This window comes from Zalophus californianus, chromosome 7 (genome assembly GCF_009762305.2).
Source record: "Zalophus californianus isolate mZalCal1 chromosome 7, mZalCal1.pri.v2, whole genome shotgun sequence".
NCBI lineage: Eukaryota > Metazoa > Chordata > Mammalia > Carnivora > Otariidae > Zalophus > Zalophus californianus.
This window is the reverse complement of record NC_045601.1, coordinates 26,527,018-26,548,871: the sequence shown is the minus strand read 5'-3', so window position 1 is coordinate 26,548,871 and position 21,854 is coordinate 26,527,018. Positions and strand designations below refer to the sequence as shown.

The window sequence follows — 21,854 nt, the reverse complement described above, 5'->3', positions numbered from 1 at the left end:
AAATAATAATAGTATCCACCTTGTAGAGCTGTTGCACATACAGTAGAGCCCCCTGACCCACCGTTCAGCTTTCCATGGTCTCAGTTACTCGCAGTGACCACAGTTCAGAAGCAGACGATCCTCCTTCTGACCCATCTTCAGAGGCTCAATAGTAGCCTAACACTATGTCAGGAACAAACATAGTACACACAGGATTTGGCACCATCCATGGTTTCAGGCATCCACTATGGGTCCTGGAATGTACCCCCGCAGATAAAGGGAGGCTCCTGTATTCAGGGGTCTGGCTCCAACAGCAGCTGTTGGTGTTCTTGGGCAATACAAAGTCACCAAAAAGTCAGCCCGATGCCAGAAATTGGAAATCCATTGCTGCCACTGTATAGATACTGGTATCAGTAATGTCATTGTTTGTTTGAGGGATGCTAAATGCTTTCACAGACATGTCATTTAATCCACAAGGGACTGAGGCTGGGACCTCCAGGGTCTTTGCTCAAAAGAGCCCTCATTCAGAAACAGAAGCTCCATCTGTTCTGCTACATTTGTCCAAGGCGCTGCTAAGGTGCGCATTTTGAGACGTGCAGACCACAAAGGTAATGTGTGAAGTCAAGACTGCCATCAGCACCATCCTCTTGCTTTAGAACTGCAAATCCTGCAGAAATAATTCATCCCAGGATAAAAGCGAATTTGAGGAGAAACAGAATTAAATGATTTTAAAAATCACTAGGTGCCCAGTTAGGTATAAATCATTTTATCTTATACTTAAAACTTGACTTTTTTTAAACACATTAAAATGATAGCCAGGGGAAAACACTGCATCATTTTCTGAATTTTCTTCTAAAATATTAAAAATCTCAAATATTTCTCTCCCTCGTTTTTAATTTTTTTTCATTAGCTAGTCCCAATCTGAAAACAATACATACAGATGAAATTTTCATATTAGCTTTTCCTCTAATACAGAGGAAAATTACACTATCGCTAGAATAACATTTCAACATAAATGTAGGTAGCTTTTTGAACCAGGTAATTGTATTACACCCAAGACCCAAGGAGTAAACTGATGTTTTGGCTTAAAGAGTACACCACCACAATTTAAAGCAAAACCTCTCTTTTAGAAATCTGACATATAGCAAATGCATTTAAACAACAATTCTCTTTCCATAATGATGCTACCATTTTTTAAAGATGAGGAGGAAAGCTTTGAACCCCCTAACCCCTCAAGACATGAAGCTTCATGTACTCCATGTGGGTGAAATACAATTTGAAAGAGTCCCTTTGGTCATGAAGAGTTTATTTCAGACACACACACACACAAAACTTTTTAAATCCCATAAGAATCAGAGAGGGATTATTGATCAAAGTCATATTTGCAAGGTCATCTCCACTACTAATATTATCAAATAGTAACCCCTCATGAGAATCACAAAATGCCAAAATTGGAAAGGCCAGTAAAGGTTATTTTAGTCAAAGTCTCTATTTTACAGATAAGGAAACTGAGGCCTGAAGGTGCTGAGTAAATTGCTTGAGATCTGCATTAGAAAATGGCAGAGATGAAGCCAGATTCGAGTCTCCCAATTCTCAATCCAATGAGCTTTCCTGTCTATTTCAATGCTCCTCGAAGTTCTCCAAGGACACAGTGGCATCTGTTAAACATACTGGAGGCTCTGGCTCAGTAAGGCTTTGTAAGGTTCTGGAAATCTGTAACTCTAACAAGAGTTCTAGACAATTCTCAGTATCAGGCAGGTATAGAAAACACTGCCTCCCCTCATACAGCCTCCTTAACCTGAGGTGCAATCTGGCTGTTCAGCTACCCTCAGTTTCTGTCAATACATTTAGGGGCCCTCCAGGGATTAGAGGTGGGTGGAGACCACATTCCTATACCAACACCCTCCTTAGCATGTGGTATGTTTCAATGAAAGCAAGTCTTAAGTCAATTTCACCAGCAATACAAACATTTTATCAGCAGGCAGGCAGGCACAAAAACCACCATACTACCTGTTCTTAGAAGTGCAGTGAAGCCTCCACTCTGTCTTTAGAACTCTGACAAGCACCTTGCATAAAAGGTTCCTTCTGAGGAAGAAGCAAAGATATTCTGACATCAGGACAACCAACCCTCTGGTTGGGTCAAGAGGCAGTCTGTTGGGATGTAGGACAATGCAGCTAGACACCTAGAGCATCCTGATAGTTTTAGGCTATAGCATCTGCCTAACACAGACACTACACAAGCTCGTATCTTATTTATGCAAAGATGGTGTCTATCCAGTCTTTCTGCCACAGCCAACTACCTGCAACCATTCATCTCTCCCATAAAAGTCGTATACTATCAAGACCATCACAAAAAAGTTCACCAGGCTGAGAACTGCACCAACTCCATGCGAGTTCACAAATGCTAGATATGAATGGTGCCCACTACTGTTGTGCAACACAACAAAGCTCCCTGAACTTGGAAAATGTCTACAATCTAGGGAGGGGAAAAAAACTTCTGCTTCTCTGGACCTAAAATAAGAAAAGCCAGCAAGCATCTTTTTTCCTATTTCGTTTTCCACAATTACATTTCATATTCGCCCAGGAAGTACTGTTAAGATGAAGAAATCAGGAGTCTCCATGTCAATCTAATGTATACCTACTAGTTCCAGAACTTCCATTTCTTTGTCTATGAAATAGATATAATGCAACCTGGCCCTCCAGTTGATTTTGAGTCAAATAATGAATAAGAACATATTCTCAATCATAAAAGCACTCCATAAGTGTAGTGTTATTAATTATAAAAAGAAACAAATCACATGGGGCTTAATAATGAAACAGGCTATTAGGTTGAGTGTCTATTGATATCTGCATAGGAAAATTTGTTTTGATTTTTACAGAGCTGAGAGATAACTATCCACATTTCTAATTACTGTTACTCTTTTCAATAAGCACTTACTTATAGCAAAATTAATGCAGTTTGACTTTTACAGAAAAGAGCATACTAGTGGTTCAGCACAAAACCTTAAAATGGTAGAAAGTTTACTGTTTCATTTGTTTTTAAAGTTATTGTCTTGTTCCCATAGATTTGTAGCAGTCAGTATTACAGTCCCTCCTGAAGATTTTTGTAGTTATTCTTCCTGACACTGAGCACTAAGAAACCAAACATGGGTTCAGTTCAAGTATCTACTGAGCTATCCCATTCTAGGCACTGTTCTGAGCTTTGAAAAAATAAAGATGCAGCCATCCTGGACCTCAAGCACCTTGCTATCTAGCAGAGGGGAGCAGAAGTGAATCCACAATTTCAGCCCATGCTGGTAAATGTGGTGATAGACACAGGAGGCCCATAACAGAAGCTATAGGAGGACTCCTTCCAACCTGGGGGTATTGGGAAAGTATTAGGGGAGTCTTTAAGGATAAGTAGGAGAGACCCAGCAATTACACTACTGGGTATTTACCCCAAAAATACAAATGTAGTGATCCGGGGTGCACGTGCCCCTTCAGACATACACACACACACACACACACACACACACACACACACACAAAATGGAATACTACTCAGCCATCAAAAAAAATGAAATCTTGCCATTTGCAACAATGTGGATGGAACTAGAGGGTATTATCCTAAGTGAAGTAAGTCAATCAGAGAAAGACATTATCATATGATCTCACTGATATGTGGAATTTAAGAAACAAAACAGAGGAGCATAGGGGAAGGGAGGGAAAAATAAAACAAGATGAAATCAGAGAGGGAGACAAACCATAACAGACTCTTAGTCATAGGAAAAAAACTGAGGGTTGCTGGAGGGGAGGGGGTAGGGAAATGGGGTACCTGGGTGATGGCCATTAAGGAGGGCACAGGATGTAATGAGCACTGGGTGTTATATAAGACTGATGAATCACTGGCCTCTATCTCAGAAACTAATATTACACTATGTTAATTAATTGAACTTAAATTTTTAAAAATTAAGAATATTAAAAAAAGGGATAAGTAGGAGAAAAAGTAATATACCTTCTTCCCAAATTATGACAAAAAGTTATGTTGGATAACTATTAACCTATGAGATTTTGAGGAATGGCAAACATGATGAAATCAATCATTGCCCACAGCACTAAAATGTTTCTCTATTACAAAGATAAAGTCTGTATGTTTTTATTTTTATTTTTTTAAGTCTCTCTCTATATATATTTAAAGATTTTATTTATTTGACAGAGAGAGAGAGACAGCGAGAACAGGAACACAAGCAGGGGGAGTGGGAGAGGGAGAAGCAGGCCTCCCGCGGAGCAGGGAGCCCGACGCGGGGGCCCAATCCCAGGACCCGGGGATCGTGACCTGAACGGAAGGCAGACACCCAACGACTGAGCCACCCAGGCGCCCCTAAGTCTATATATTTTTAAAACAGCTCCACTCACACCCTTTATTATGGTAGAGACCCATCAGGCAAGGAAATATGCACTGTAGTCGGCTTCTGGTAAACTGTTCAGTTCTGTTACTTGCTCCTTGGGAGACTCATTAAAAGGTTTATCTGACAAGAAGAATGAAATTCACAGTCAAAGTTATCCTTCGGATTATTTGTGGAATGTATCTAAACTTTTTTTCCTATTTCCCATGTGATCCTAAAAGTAAGGGATATACCCAGTGAGACAAGCAGGTGAGCCAATCAGACGGCCAGGCTGTGCCCGGAGACCACCACTTCAACTCTCTAGGACTCAACTTTCTCTCACGCTAAGTTAATGAAGTAGATGGCCTTCACAGTCAACTCCAAGTCTACAAGTCCACATGTCCATTCTAATGGAGTATGTTATTTGGAAGGCCTGCCTATAATAAAGGTACCAAAATGATTTCAAAATGTAGCTTTCACTCAGGAACAAAGTCTGAAGCAGTTTTTGTTTTTTTGTTTTTGTTTTTGTTTTTTTTTAATCCTAATAGAGGCTAAGTAAAATGAATACACAGGCGTTTCATTGCTTTTTAGCAATAAAAACATTAAGTGCATGAAGGTGAAAAACCACAAAAACTAATGTGTTTACAGTTTGGCTTCCTTCTCTATACATGCGCTTCTACTCTCACACATAATTATATTCAATAAAAGCCTCCTTTCTCAATCATAAAAAAAATGATGAGCCAAGTTTTCTGGTATAAAATCAAAGCTATTTAAGATTCAAAGAAACTTGTGGAAAGTTTTAAAAAGAGTTATATCAGTCACTACGACAATTTTAGTTAAGTTAGGGCATTTGGGCAGTTTTGGCTTTGGACATCAATTTGGTGCATATGTACACAAAGAAAAGTACTGCTTAAATGCAAAACAAAACTAGCAAAAGATGGAGTTCTTGAACTTCAGGGAGGTTTTTCTTGTTTTTTAATTCCCACAGTAGATCAGTTCACCTACCAGTCAGATCTGCTTCATCACATCATTCCTCAAGGGTGAAATTCTCGTTCACCCACACAGTCACCCCACACAAAAAAGCTACAGAAGCAAGGAGGCATCCACCGAGAGGACATTCCACTAGGACAGTATATCCTGATGCATAAGGTCATTATTCACAGTCAATAGATACATTCTGTCCAAAATCTTCATGAGACCACCTTGATTTTTTTTCCCCCTCTCATTTTTTGAGGGGAGAGGAGTACCCAGTTGGGAACTGTCCACAACTTACAAGGATCTGTTGACAACACAACAAAAGAGATATAAAATGTAAAGTCATCACATGATAACTTCACAACTTGGAGAAAGATGTATTACAGAAAACAATCTCACCAGTATTAACGTACTGAAAACTTGAACATTTCCGGTTTTAAGGTAATTAAAATATAGCTAAGTTTTTCTAGCAAGAGAAAACAATGGAAACCAGCTATTTGAGACTGTATAGGAAGTGACTGTAAGAGAAACAGTATTTCATTCAGAGCTGCAGAAATCTAGGCGTGTGTTCACCAACACCTCCCCTCACACCCTGCAATCCATCAACCATCTCCAATTTATTCTTTACACTTAGAATTATGACCAAGTCCATGTACTAAAAAGGGGAGAAACCACACAAACATCATTCTGAAAGTTTCTCTGCTTTGGGCCAGCAGGAAATTCCAGTTACCTCATTCACTGGAGCTTGTTAAGCCGCTGAAATGAAATGGGTGCTGCAGAGATCACTACGTCAGGACATAGACTTGATTTTCAGGGTTGGACAAGGTCAGACAAAGATGAATGGGATTCAAAGTCTGAGCTCAAGGTCAAGGTCCTGTGAATCACAAAGAGCTCCGGGGTGGGAAGGCAAAATAGCACACGCGCGCGCACGCACACCCCTAACTAAAAGTCTGCATACTCTCGTTTGCAGGTAAGAGCGCCGTACGCGGTAGGCAGAGAGGTGACAAGCAGCCCCAGAGCGTGCTGAGATCCCCAGAGATTTTTACAGACCCTGCCGAGTCTCAAGAACTGTAATCATTATATATCCCTATCTATATCGTACCCTGGCTTCTCGAACAGGCTACCTTCCCCCTGACCCTTTCCCACGACCTTGGCTCCTCCTCTGTCTACAGCGCCCCCGGTCTCCTCTCAGCCTCCCACACAGACAGAGAGAAAGACCGGACAGTGGGACGGGCCAGCCCAATTCCCACACTGCGCCCACTCGTCCAAGGCGGCCAAGAACCTCCCGGAATCCGAGAGTCGAAGAGGGCCGCGCCCCCTGCCACCTGCGCGGATGCCCGGTCCCGGGTCAGGCCGTGCCCACCCGAGAAGCCGACCCTCATGGGGTGCTGGGGGTGCTGGGGATTCAGGGCTCAGCGCGGCGGCCCGAGAGCCGACCCGAGACCACCAGGGGGCGGGAGGGAGCAGCTGGCCCGGCACCTCCCCGCCTCGTTCCCCTCCCCCGACCCGCCGGCCACTCACGGATTTTCACTCGGCGGTGGTCGAGGCGCGCGGCGGCGGCGTGCAGGGCGTCGAGGCGGCGGTGCAGCGCGGCGGTGCGGCGACCCAGCGTGGCCGCCTGGCCCTCGAGCTCGCCGAAGATGTCCCCCGCGCAGCGCGACAGGTCGGCGAGCTGCGCCAGCAGGCGGACCAGGGCGTGCGAGCTGACCTGCTCCAGTGAGCGGAAGAGCGGCGCGCCCGCGGCCCCGGCCGCCTCGGGCCGGCGCAGCCGCGCGGGCTCCACGGTCCTCTGGTGGAAGGGCATGGCGGGGGGCTGGGGGACGGGGACGCGGGCTCGCTGCGCGGCGGGCCGCCCGGGGCGAGCGCAGCCCTCAGTCCGCCCCTCGTCGGCGCGGGGCGCGAGTGCGCATCCAACACAAAGGAAAGTCCTGGCAGCGGCGGGGCGCCGCGGGGCAGCCTGGTGGCTCCTGCCGCGGGAAGGAGGCGAGGCGGGCAGGAAGGACTGACCGACGGACGCGCGGGCGGGCGGCGAGCAGAGGAGCCCGGGCAGCCGCGGGAAAGGGCTCCGGAGGGTCGGAGCCGCGGCTGCCTGGCGCCCAGCGGCGTCCTCCCACCGCCGGGGTGCCCGGGCCGCGCGGCGAGAGGAAGTTCGAGGAGCAGCTCCCGGGCGCGGGGCGCGGTGGCCGCGGTGGCGAGTGGAGACGGGAGTCCCGCTCAAGTTTGCAGGGAGGCAGGAAAGAGCCGGCGGCTCCTTCCCTCCCTCCCGATTGGAGAGGGAGGAGGAAGCGGGGGAAGTGCCGCCGACACCGGGCGAGAGGGAGGGGAGGCGAAAGAAAGGAAAGGGGGAGGAGAAAAGGGCCGGCCCGGGGAACCACCTGCGGCTCTCGCGGCCGCCGCGCCCAGCGCCTGAGGGGAGGTGGCGGCCCCGCGTCTCCGCGCTGCCGGCCGCAGCGGCCACGGCCGCGCAGTCCGGGGGGGCCCCCACGTCGGCGCCCCACTTCCCTCGAAAGCCCACGGGTGTTTGAGCCGAGCCCTCGCGCGTCCCCGGGGCCCGGCGCGGAGAGGGGTGGAGCGCAGCGCGGGCGCCGGGGACGGCGCGGCGAAGCCCGCTCGGCAGCTCACCTGCGCTCCAGACCGCCGCGGCCCTTGAGTCGAGCGCGCCCCGCTGCGCAGGGAACGCCCCGGGAACTCTGAGGGTTTCCCAGCCCCACCTTGGAAGTCGGCCGAGGCTTCTGGCCGCTCGGGTGGACCTAAAGGAGAACGTCGTGAAAATGCACAGTGGCCAGGGGTTCTGTAGGCGACTAGGAGTCCGCGTCCCGGTTGGGATAAAACATCAGAGGACCTCTTTTCTGAGGGGCTTCCAGTGAGTTTTTCTTTCTTTCTTTTTTTTTTTTTAAGATTTTATTTATTTATTTGAGAGAGAATGAAAGAGAGAGCACGGGGGAAGAGGGTCAGAGGAAGAAGCAGATTCCCTGGAGCCCGATGTGGGACTCGATCCCGGGACTCCAGGATCATGACCTGAGCAGAAGGCAGTCGCTTAACCAACTGAGCCACCCAGGCGCCCTCCAGTGAGTTTTTCTTAGCAAGGTGGCTCCTACTCCTCCAGCTGGAAAGGTTCTCGCTGAAATGTGCAGAATTTGAGTTTCTTCTCCCAAGCATGGGGGAGGGGAGCATGGGGAGTGGGAAAAGGGGACCAGAAGCTAGAAACCTGAATTAAACCAGGAAGGCGCTTATAAATTCATTGCTATTGACATGATGGCTGTGGGACACCGACTCAAACGTTATGGTTAGAAGTATTTGAGAAGACTTGAGTCCCAAATCCCAAAGCTCAAATCCTACTGGTCTCATCGCTATGTTTACTCAAAAAAGGAATCTCGGTTCTTTGGTTTCTGCCCCACAAGTGACCCGAATTGCTGTGCTGTTGGGTTGCAGTTTGGGAACCAGTCTGTCAGAGCTGTGCTGATTCAACTACCAAGTGCATTCTTCCCTCTGGGAGACCCGAGAAATGCAAGACGAACCAGGCCTGAGAGACAGCATCTTGAGATAAAATTTAGTAGACAGAAATGTTTTGGGATCTTTCTCCTGTTATACAACAGATCATTTTTCATAATACAAACGAATAACAGTCTCCTAATCACCCACTCTGACCACCTTCAGAATTGTTACGGGCACAAAGGGACTGCTGCTCTCAGTGACAAAAAAAATGCATTGAAATTTATGAAGCACTATATAAACATCAGGTACAGTATAAAAGTGGGCTGTCTCCTCAAGACATATTTGTTGAGTGCCTGCTGAGGCAGTGGCTGGAGAGAGAAGGTAGTGCAAAGCTGGCTCCATCCCTGCCATCATGAGGCTCCCGGTCTGAAGGACCACAAAAGCATTTCAAATTTATATACCATACAATTCACCTAAAGTGTACAACTCAAGTGTTTTTATTTTTTAAAGATTTTTTATTTATGTAACAGAGAGGGCACAAGTAGGGAGAGCAGGAGAGGAGAAGCAGGCTCCCCGCTGAGCAGGGAGCCTGACTCGGGGCTCCCTCCCAGGACCCTGGGATCATGACCTGAGCTGAAGGCAGGCACTTAACGACTGAGCCACCCAGGTGTCCCAACTCAGTGTTTTTAAAATATATTCACAGTGTTATGTAAACACCACCACAATCAAATTTAGAACACTTCAATCACCCCCTCATCCTCCCCATCACCCCACACAGTTCTCTTTAGTAATCACTCATCTTTGTTTCTGTGTATCTGCCTCTTCTAGACATTTTATATAAAGGAAATAATGTAACGTGCAGCGTTGTGTCTGTCTTCTTTTACTTAGCATATGTTCTTGAGGTTCATCCATGTTGTACCATATATCAGAACTTCAATTCTTTTTTATGGATGGATTCCACTGGATGGATTCCATTGTGTGGATATCACATTTTGTTGACTCATTCATCCATTGATGGACATTTGGGTTTCCATTTTTTGGCCATTATGAATACTGATGCTGTGAACATTCATGTACAAGTTTTTGTGTGGATATATGTTTTCAGTTCTGTTGAATAGTCACCTAGGATTAGAGCTGCTGCATCATATGATAACTATGTTTAACTTTTGGAGGAACTGCCAGGTTTCCAAAGCATCTGCACCATTTTACATTCCCACCAGCAATGCCTGAGGGTTCCACTTTCTCCACATCCTGACCAATACTTGTCATTATCTGTCTTTTCCATTATAGCCACCCTAATGGTTGTGAAGTGGTATCTCGTTGTGGTTTTGATTTACATTTCCCTGAGAGCTAATGATTTTGAGCATCTTTCATATGCTTATTGGCCACCTATTTATCTTCTTTGGAAGAAGGTAACATATGTCTGGAGAAGTGGCTGTTCAGATCCTTTGCCCATTTTTAAATTGGATTATTGCTGTTTTTTATTAAGATGTAATAGGTGTTTATATAGTCTAGATACATATTGTCTATCATGTGTAACAATTACTTAGTGCTTCAACAGTCTTTTGTGGCTAAGCATTGTTCTTTATGCATTCATCCTCATCCCTTGAGACTATTTGTTAGTCTGAAAAGAAATACAGTTTAACATAAACTAATATAAAAGGAGCCAAGGACATGTTTGTAAATTTATAATCCTGGGGTAATATGAATAGAATTTTTTGATCAAATTATTTCACTGCTCCAGAAGCTGAATTGAAACTATGTGTAACCAGAACACTGAATAAATAGGATTCATGGAGAGTACCCATAACAAGTTTTGTTGCCTAGTGTCCCATTCAAGGAGGGCAGTTCTTCCTTGTCAACTGAATGACAACTCAAGGAGTCCCACAACTATCTTGTTCTCTTGCGTAACAGAAAACCCTACTGTTACTCGAAAAGTTAAGACATGTTCTCAACTCAGTAATTAAAATCTTGCCCCCTTTCCCTGCAAAGACTTTTCTTGGGGTAGCAGTCAGGGCAAGGGGCTTTGTTCCTGCTCCATCTCACCCTCTCCTGGCCAGCTTGCTAACAGTGATATGGAGAGGGAGAAGTAGAGGGGCAGGGAAGTTTGTACTAGACCAGCACTCTGACAAAAGGGCATCACACCCTCCGGGCCTGGTGGATATTTGAAGCTGAAGTTTCCATGAACACGTCTGTGGTCCCATACTGGGAATGTCTGACCATACTTCCTGAGATAGACAATGAATTCTCTCGAACTACTTATTCTACCTCAGTCTTGGTTTTCCTTCAGTCCAGACTCTTGCTGTTGGGGTCCTATCAACCCTCCAGTGAGACCTTTCAGGCAGAATCTCTTTTAAAATGACTTCCTACTGTGGACTCTACATATGGTCTCAGAAATTCACACACCTTTAGAAAGTTCATGTTAAAAAGGTAGAACAATCACCCCCCATCCCAGGCATAGTCCTCTACTCTGCTGCCATAGGATGCAGTACCTTGCTCAGGTGGGAGTCTAGCAACTACCCACTGTCTGTACCAAGCTCTCAGACGTCCTGGAGAAGCCCTCCTCACTGGGCTTGGTATGAGATGCCAGTGCTCTGCCCACAGTCATGGGTGAGGGGTGGGGAGTGTGAAGGCAGAACTCCCAGTGCAGCTCTCTCCAAATAAAATCTCCTCAAGCACCCCACCACCACCACCAATCTTCAGTCACCTTACCTTGAACCCTCTGCACGAATGAGAATCTAACCAGCCCTCTACCAGTTACTTTGAAATTTCCACATTTTAGTCTGAATCACAACTCATTTGGGTATCCAGTATCTGTCATTTCCTGGTGCATCAGTCACAACTTATCGTTTAACATCCCATAAAATAATAGAACAGAACAAAACTATGCTAATTTATCTGAAATCAAGATGTCAGCAGAGCCCTATTCCCTCTGAAACCTGTCAAAGAGAATCCTTCCTTGCCTCCTCTAGTTTCTGGTATTTGCCAACAATCTTTGGTGTTCCTTGTCTTATAGGTGGATGCATCATTCCAGTCTCCGCCTCCAATTTCACAGGGCCACATTCTTCCCATCTGTCTGTCTCTGTATCTCTCCTCTTAAAAGGATGCCAGTCTTACTGGATTATGAGCCCACTCTACTCCAGTAAAACTCCATCTTTTTTAAAAAAAAAGATTTTTATTTATTAAAGAGCAAAGCAAGAGCAAGCACAAGCGGGGGAGGGGAATCAGAGGGAGAGGGAGAAGCAGGCTTCCCACAGAGCAGGGAGCCCAACACAGGGCTCAATCCCAGGGTCCTGGGATCATGAACTGAGCCAAAGACTGACAACCAACCAAGCCACCCAGGCACCCCAAAGTCCATCTTAACTTCGTACATCTGCCAATATCCTACTTCCAAATAAGGTCACATTCTGGGGTACTGGGAGAGAGGACTTCAACATATCTTTTTAAGAGACAAAATCCAATCAATAACACCAACCCAGTGAGATAACAGAAACAGACTTCTTTCGTTAATTATTTGGATGAAGAGAATCTTCATGCCCAAATTATTAGAGGCAAAAAACAATGGCACATTACTTCCAGGTCCTGGTTCTGGACCTCTCTGGGTAAGTAAGGCGGGTGGGTGCCAAGGAAGGGTAATGGGATAGAAACAGTGGGTGATGCTAGTGTTCTGGGCTCTGGTCCCAGCACCCCTGTGTGGCTGTCACCTCTTCCTCACTTTGTACGTCCAGCAAGGGACTGGGCTCTGCCTGGGGCCTTTGTTAATCTCTGCTCACTTGTCATCAAGAACTGAGAAACCAAGAAAGGAGCCCTGAGGTCCTAGGCTACATCTGAATGTGAAATCATGACTAGCACTCCCTAGTTACATTTTTTTCATTAACATACCTGAAGAGAGAATAAAGAGAAACCCTATTAAATCAATTCTAAGACCGAAGTTGTAGAAGTTTTTATATTTTGTGAGGACTCCAAAAATGAGTGGAAAGTAAAATAAGTTCTGATAGAGTATATAGTATTTTCCAACTTTTTAAGATTTTATTTTTTTACATAATCTTTACACCCAACGTGAGGCTCGAACTCACAATCCCAAGATCAAGCATCACACACACTCCACCGACTGAGCCAGCCAGGCGCCCCCCAACTTTTTGATATGTAGTAAAAATTGTTATTGTATTAAAAGTCTAATGGTTGACATATTGTTAGTATTATCTTACCCAGCAGGAGGAAAAAGCAACAAATTATCATGGTGTGAAAAAGATACACCAGGCACTGTGGCATGTAGCATTCTGTCCATGAACTACTCTAGTTTATATGTAGGATTTGCCAAGGGATAGCAATTTCTGTCTAGCTAGTCTGGAGACTTCTAGAAACCAAAAACTCTTTTCTGCTTTTAAGGGCACAGGCAGGCAAGTGGTAATTTTCCCCAAATTAAAAATGACACTGGTCTTTGATTAGCCAGAGAAACCTTCAAATGCAAATCTGTGTCCCTCCTCAGCTCAAAAACCTTCAAAGCTTTTTCATTATCTTTAGGATTATCCTTAATGAAGGCCATAAAGCCCAGAGGGTGCTTTCCCTGTCTTTCTCCAGCCTTATTTCCTGCCCCACAGACTATGTTGTCTTCAGTTAGAACATTCTGTCTCTCTCCCTCTCCCTGTCTTCCTCCCTCCCTCTCTCACTTTTCTCCCGCTCTCTCTCCCTCTCTCCTCCCTCTCTCTCTCTCTTTTGTATGCTCTTCTTCATAGTTAATTTGGCTCCCCCTTCAGATTTTCTCATTTTTTTAACTTAAATTCAATTAGCCAATATATAGTACATCATTAGTTTCAGATGTAGTGTTCAATAATTCATCAGTTGCGTATAACACCCAGTGCTCATCACATCACGTGTCCTTCAGATTTCAATTCAAATGTCACTTCCTTGACAAAACCTGCCCTCACCTCCCCAGCCAGATCAGATATAGGATACTTTATTTCTTCTTGAACATATGAGAATTTGTATTTATATATTTATGTGATTTTTAAATTACTATCTATATTAGAGCCCGGAAAGGAAACAAATCAACTCAGATTGTTCAATTAGGAAAATTTAACAAAGAGACAATGCACAGAGGTGTAAGTACATTAAGAGTGCCAACAATATGGGATGCCTGGGTGGCTCAGGCGGTTAAGTGTCTGCCTTCGGCTCAGGTCATGATCCCAGGGTCCTGGGATTGAGTCCCGCATCGGGGTCCTTGCTCTGCGGGAAGCCAGCTTCTCTCTCTCCACTCCCCCTGCTTGTGCTCTCTCTCTGACAAATAAATGAATTAAAAAAAAAAAAGAGTGCCAACAGTAGATGCTGAGACACCCAACAACAAGCGGTATTGGGAAGCCATTAGGACCCTTCAGTCTGAATAGTATAAGGGGAGCACTGAACTCATCCACCAGCAGTTGGGAGCACTAGTGGCCAACAGGTATTAGCCAAATCCCTCTATGGGACTTGTCCTCCACTAAAAGGAACTTCCTCACTGAAGACATGCCCTCCTCCAGCAACTGCATCAATGGCCTATCTGCAGAGATATAAAGGTCTAGCTCATTTGCCCCAAGTCAAGACAACTAACTGCAGGGCTATCCCAGCTCACTCTGCCCGATCCTGTGTCCCTCTTTCCCACCCCAAGTAGTAACCCCAAGACTGCTCCCTAGGAAACCTCCTACAGGCAGAGTATCAGAGTCTATTTCCCATAGAACCTGACCCGGAAAAAGGGTCAAGAGGAAGAAAGAGTTACCCAAGCACTGTGAGGGCTGTCACCATGGAGAAGAGGATTACCTATAAAAAACGAAGAGTATTCACTGCCAAAAATGTAGCAGTGGAGCAGAGAAAGAGTGGGGAAGAAACATCCTCATGTCTCCCCTCCCACTTTTCTATCTCTTGCCTGTACTTCACACAGCTGGAAGCCCCTGGGTGGTGTAATCCACAGGGATCAGAGTCCTGGGGTAGGACAGATAGAGAATAGATGTGGGAAGAGAGGAGCGGGCACAAATGGAGGTTGACCAGAAGAGCACACAAGTTTTGCCTCTTAGCATCCATTTTGCTCTTCCCTCAGATGGAAATACTCTGATCCCTAACCTGTGAGAAACACCTTGATCTACTATCAACCACAGGGTCATGTCAATTCAGTCATATTCTGAGAAGGACCTAAGTTGTAATAGTAACTACCTTCGGAACTGCATACAGGGTAGCAGGAAAGTGGGAGAATAAAGAAAAAAATCAATTAGTAGAAGTTATGCACCCACCTCTATATTAGTCTTGAGGTCAAAGCTGATAATCACAAGTACCTTCTTCTACCACCCACTCCATGTTCTCTTTATTCGTGGTCAGCACTGGTTGGGGTGAGCCAAACTTTTATTCCTGAGGATCTGAGTCCTGAGGACAACAATTTTCAATTGACTATTTTGTGAATCAACAACCAAATTTCTCCTTAGTGAGCAGCCAATACATCCCGTGGCAGGAGGGGCCCCAAATAACCAAGCAGGTAGTCTTAGCCTCCAATTTAATGGAACCATGGTCTCTAGCAGAACATAAGCTTTTTTCTCTATTGTAAACAAGGGCTTCCAATGAAAAGCCACCTGGCAAGGGAGACTGAGAGGTGCTGCACAGGAATCAGCCCTCATGGCAGTGATGGATAGAAAATAAATAGAAAATGACCAGCACAATGAGAAGAAATGGGAGAAGACGTGACTGCCAGCAAGGAAAGTAATGGTCAGGAGAAGTGGCTTGCCAACTATCTAAGATGAGGAAGAGATTGAAGATGAGTTCTGAATATAACAAGTTAAAAATAAAAATAACAATGACCCTTGGTAGATGATCCAGGCAATATGCAACAAGTAGTTAGAAATAGAGCCAAATGCTCAAGTGAGAAGAACAGGCTGGAAAATACAGTTGGGAGAGGTGGTCATAGGAGTAGTTAAGTGAAACTCAGGAAGGAGAAGAGATTTAGATTCAACGAAGATTTATTGACCATCCTCCTGGAGATTTCCAGTCATCTTCATCTTCACAACAATGTTGTATAGTAAGGAGAACTTTCTCCAGTTTTGACATGAGAAAACAGAATCAACAAGATAAGTGACTTTCTCAAAATTGCATGCAGGCAAGGAGCCTGGGTCTCTAGGGAGCTCACTAAGGAAGATAGAATAGACAGGGAGTTGTATTTCTGAGCACCTCTTATGTATGAGGGATTGTGCTGGGCATTTTGTTCATATTATCTCACTTAATTTTCATCCAATCTGAAGTTCAGTTTTATCGTCCCCACTTTATACATGAGCAAACCAAGAGGCTCGGTAGAGTTAAATACCTTGCCCAAGATCACAAAGCTAGGAAGAATAGAGCCAGAGTCTGAAACCAGGTAAGGCACCAAGATCCATAACTGTTCAACTATATCACACTACCAGGGGGCAAAGAACACACTGAAATGGTGAGAGAAGAGAAAAGATCCAGAAAAAGAGAAAAGAGTTCCTCAAATAAGCCTGAGATAATCCCAAAGAACCTAGTGTCTTGGAAGTCAAGGAAGGGGAGAGTTTTTCACTGGAAGAGCAGAAGATGTCATGGAAAGCACAGTGAATTCTAGATTCAGAAATGCTCCAAATTTGTTGTGAGACCCTATGCCAAACACTTAGCTTATCAAGGCCTTATTTCCTCATGACAGAGTATAGAGGCTTCTCCTTTACCTTCAAATTTACTTGTATTTATACTCATCATTACCTCATGTCCAGGCGGATGTTTTACCTGCCCATGCTTAGGATTTCATCCCTTCCTACATCCTCTAACACCTTGCTCCTACAATTACCCCCTTTTTGTATCTTTGATCTCTCTCTCTCCATTTGCCACTTCAGCCCTTAAAACAGACTCATCTCTCTCAGCAAAAGATTAAACCCCTCCCCTTCATCCTGATTCCCTATATGATTAACTACCCCCCCATTGTCTTTCCCTTCATAGTCAAGCTTCTACAATAGTCTGCCTTCATAGTCCCCAGGTCCACAAACCAAGCCACTACAATCTGCTTTCTCTCCTCTCCTTTCTTTGAAAATGGCTCTGCTGAGGTCACTTCCTGCTTGGTTTGCCCTTTGGCCCTGTGCTGCCTCTCACATAATTGACCATTCCCACTTTCCTGAAACGGTTCCCAGGTTTCTGTCATGCTCTTCCTTACTTATTCTGTATCATATTTTCCCAATCTGGGGGGCGAAAAGCTATGACCGTACTCTTCAGAAAAGGCAGCATACACAAAAAAGGCAGCTTTTATTTTCCTGAGCCACTAAAGCCAACAAACAGATCCTCAAGGAGTTGATGTATCTCAATTCATACAGGCTCCCTGAGCAACTCAACCATGCCTATGACTTCAGCTATTGCTTAATGCCCAACTCTCTATATCTTTACCCAGGGTTTACATCTCAGCTCTTACCACTTGCCAGCCGTGTAATTCACCTGTCATATCTCAGTTCCTCATCTGTAAAACAGAGATCATAGTTGAATAATCCCGATATGGTTGTTGGGAGACCCACATAAGATACAACATGTAAAATTCTTTAGACATTGTTTAGTACATAATTAATAAGTAATAAATCCTTGTTATATAACTAGATCTCTCTACCTCCCTTCTTCCTTTCCTCCTTCCAGTCAGTTTACTCAACTGATAAAAAAATATTTCAACCTGAAAGTCCCACGTAAACATCCAAAACCAAGGCCATCTCTCCACCACCCAAATATGCTCTTCCTTCAGCATTTCTAATACCTGAACTAATCTTTACAGCACGCCTATGTCCTCACTCCAGAATGGCAGCCATTTATCTTTCAACATTTCTGAGGTAGAGTTGGTCAATTGCTACAAATCTGCCTCCCCAATTATATTCCTCCATCTTGTCTATGAGGATATCTTGGAAGTCTATCAAATGCCTTACTGAAATCATGTTGCCATTCTTCTGTTCTATAAGCAAATATCACAAGAACTAATGAAAGACCTGTGTGTCAGAGAGAAAATAGTGGTAGAAAATTAAATACAGCTAATAAATAACCTTAATCTCAATCAGAGAATTTAGACACAAATCCTTTACAGTTATTCAATACATGACATTTACAAAAAACGAGGGCAAAGATAAAAAGAAAACCTAAATCAGAACCATTCTTAGCCAATTTCTCCAACATCTTATTGAGAAGGAATTGGAAGTACCGGTATTATACTATACATAATATTTTTAGCGTGTTGCTTTCATATTTATATATTTAGTGTGTTGCTTAAACCGCTTAGTAATCCATATTGGGTACTTTCCATAGTATGGATTACTCCCGGAGCTGTTTTTACTCAGCAGCTTTTTGAAAACTCAGCTGGCCTTCATCATACGCAATATAAAAAAACAGCTTATAAACTGATTTTGTTTGCTATGAATATTGTTTACAACAGCTTCACTTGACAAAATTCTTTTCTAAACTTATGAAAGTTTTGCTTCACAGAAGAAATGTTTTTTCTCTTATGGTTAATTAGAAGTTTTTAACTGGCCATAGTTCCCTTTTCACTTTGGTCTCTGTGAAACTTCAAGACAAATTTATTGTTCTATTGCAGTGTCTGTACCCTCCTAGCCAGGATATGTCTTCTATTGGCACCCAATATCACCACCACAATTATTAACCTTCTACTCTATTTTTCTTGGCCATAGTTTGAAAACATGGTATTTATTTACTTTCTTACATGTGTATCTAGTGAGCTGCCTCTAATCCTTGGTTGAAAAGGCGAGGTGTGCATTCAACTTAATTATAAATTAATTCTTTAACATGGGTGCCACCATTCCCTGTTAAACCCTCTTATTATTTTTAATGTTCTAAGGCCCACAAATATTGTTTATGCACTATCGGGGGAGGCACCTGAACCAAATGAGCCCCCCTGGCAACTGCAGTGAACCCCACCCCCCCCGCCCAGACTGACCAGACTGAGCGCATCCTGCCCCCCATCTGGGTGTGCCAAATCCTCTTATTCCCAAACAATAGACCTCTCCTTTATCCAGTGCCCATGCTCCAAATATGGTTTTGAGAGATGATGAGGGGACTCACATGAATTTATTATTCAATAAACTCATATTTTCCTTCTCCAGTTTCTAACTGAGGATCCTAATTCTTGACCTCTTTCCTCTCTTCCTCCCTCTTCTGGACACGTCATGATTTCATTCTTCATCTTCCAAAAAAAAAAAAAAAAAAAAGGAAGAAAGAAAGAAATGGATAAAACATGAGCAAACATTAGGCTGTTAAAATTGTGTACCTCAGACAAGAAAGAAGTCAGAGACCAAGTCCCTCTGGTCACAGTGGAAAAATTAAGGACTTTCTTTTCTTATTTCAGAAAGTTTCTATAAGAAACAAAGTTTCTTCTAGAATCATCTATGGAGATTGTTTGCATTTCCCACATGCAGTAAATATCTAAATTGTCTACTTCTTGATCATGGAGATCTAAGCAAGGCATCGTCAGGAAAATTGATCTTTCCCAGTTACAGAGAAGTAACTTTGAGTTTAGTCTCCTTGATTTACTCTTTTCTTTTTTCTTTTTATTTTCAAACCACTACTGAAACTGGAATATATGCATGTAACATTCTTTGAGAAGTAATTATGTAAATACAAGTAATATATAATTCTCTTACTTAGTAAGTCTCCAGGAGAAAAATCTACACTGAGGGAAAAAATGCTTTCAGATATGTATAATCCTTTGCCCTCATATTTTTCTCACGTCTTGTGAAAGGGCTACTTGTAATCCTGGCTATTTCCATTGAAAAATGCAGAATGTTAGAATTTTTCATTGTTTTATCAGGTGCCAATAAATAACCATGATAAGGGAACACTGTCAATAACAGAATAGTTCATCACCTTGTGCAGGTAACTGATTATTTATGTTATTGCCCATCCCAAGGATTGAATCCAAAGAGGTTTTTAATTAATTTGGGAAACTGGAACATTCTCAGAAATGTCCACAATAATATATCTTAGTCACAGGTGACTTTACTACGGAGGTAATGAAGCTGAAGCCTCAGGACACTTCACATGATGTTTCCTAAGCCCTGTAAGGGAACCTGACTGATGTGTCCACAGAGTCACATAATTTTGTAAAGTTGGCAAAGTCAATTGTTTGGTATTTTTTTCCCCTCCAAGAAGGACTCCAAAATTGCATAAGCTTTGGGCTACATAAAATCTGGATCTATGCCTCATCTCAATGAAAAGCAATTTAGCAGTTTATTTTTTCTCCAAAGTTAGACTGTAACTACAGCAAGCCAGCTCTCGTCTGTAAAATACTGTTTTAATTGCATAAGACTGAGAAAGAATGTGTGTCTATTTGGGTCATTTATATTAGGCTATTTTTAAAGTAATATGGGGGCACCTGGGTGGTGCAGTCAGTTAAGTCTCTGATTCTTGCTTTCGGCTCAGGTCCTGATATCAGGGTCCTGAGATCAAGTCCCCACTTTAGGCTCTGCCCTCAGTGCAGTCTGCTTGAGATTCTCTCTCCTTCTCCCTCTGCTCCTCAGGCTTGTGCTCTCTCTCTCTTTCTCTAAAACAAATAAATAAATCTTTACAAAAAAATAAAAATAAAATACATAAGGGGCACCTGGGTGGCTCAGTCAGTTAAGCATCTACCTTCAGCTCAAGTCATGATCCTGGAGTCCTGGGATCAAGCCCGGAATCTGGCTCCCTGCTCAGCGGGGAGTGTTTCTCCCTCTGCCCACTGCACCTCCCCCGCTCCTTTTCTCTCTCTCGCTCACTCTCTCTCAAATAAATGAATAAAATCTTAAAAAATAAAATAAAATAAATAAAAGTAATATGGAAATGCAATTTGGAAAACAGGCCCTTCTTTCTATTCAAATATGTCCAACTGTAATTTCAAGAATTAAGTTTTAACTTCTATTAATAATTTATCCATTATTCATGTTTCCCAATAAACTAGGAGAACTTGGCAATAATTCAATATACAATTAAGATTTTATAGAGATGACCAATTTTTAAAAAAAAATGTGTGTCTATAAAGAGTTGAAATAATGTCTCCCCTAGATCTCCCCATCTAAACAAAGTATATTAAGAAAAAAAATCAATCATTAAAAATTACATGTAAGGAGACTAAAGTTTTCTCAAATCAGAACATTTAAACATAGGAACATTTTTCATTAAAGAGCACTCTTTCTGCAGGTTTTTGTTTTTGCTTTTTTTTAAGTAGGCACCACCGCCCAGCATGGAGCCCAGTGCGAGGCTTGAACTCAAGACCCTGAGATCAAAACCTGAGCTGAGATCAAGAACTAGATGTTTAACCAACTGAGGCCACCCAGGTGCCCCCACTCTTTATGAGTTTAAATCCTAACCTATGCTTGCTGATCTTGGCCACAAGGAAGTTAAAGAAAAAGGTAGTTTATAAGACAGCTCTGTACCCAAAACCACCTAGATTTTTGTGGGCCATAGGTCAACACCTCAATTATCCTGAGAAACAGGCAGCCAAGGGGAAATGTGGAGTACAATTCTGAACAAGTTATAATTTTATTCCTTGTAGCTTGTGCCTCTTAGCCATATAGTAGCTCAGTTTCACATGATCTGCAGCTTCGAGATGGCCTCCCAGAGTGAGTTGCAGACATCCAGGTCTAACGCTCACAAAGGCCACCTCACACAGTACTCTCAAGGCTGTCACCCACAGTAGGTGCTCACCCCCTCAATATCTGTTGGTGATACACCATGACGATTATGGCAAGCCAGGACTGAGTATCTATTGCTCAGGTGGCCTTGTCCATAATTCCCACCTGGATCTCCTTCTGTGCCCCTTCCACAAAGTCACTTAGATATGAATTGTGGTACTGATTCCATAGTCAAAATAAAAGATTCAGGGGTGCCTGGGTGGCTCAGTTGGTTAGGCAACTGCCTTCGGCTCAGGTCATGATCCTGGAGTCCCTGGATCGAGTCCCGCATTGGGCTCTCTGCTCGGCGGGGAGTCTGCTTCTGCCTCTGACCCTCCCCCCCTCCATGTGCTTTCTCTCTCTCTCATTCTCTCTCTCTCAAATAAATAATAAAATCTTTTAAAAAAAATAAATAAAATAAAATAAAATAAAATAAAAAGATTCAGTGGTATGTGTC

The 21,854-nt window shown here is 43.6% G+C and overlaps 1 long non-coding RNA gene across 1 annotated transcript; it reads right to left on the bottom strand.

The window, feature by feature from the left end:
- Nucleotides 1-13,983: 13,983 nt before the first annotated feature.
- LOC113926250 lies at nucleotides 13,984-18,900 on the bottom strand. Its single transcript, XR_003521251.2, has 3 exons — nucleotides 18,816-18,900; nucleotides 17,176-17,220; nucleotides 13,984-14,030 (listed from the first exon to the last, which is right to left on the bottom strand). It is a non-coding gene; the product is annotated as an uncharacterized LOC113926250 (long non-coding RNA).
- Nucleotides 18,901-21,854: the final 2,954 nt, after the last annotated feature.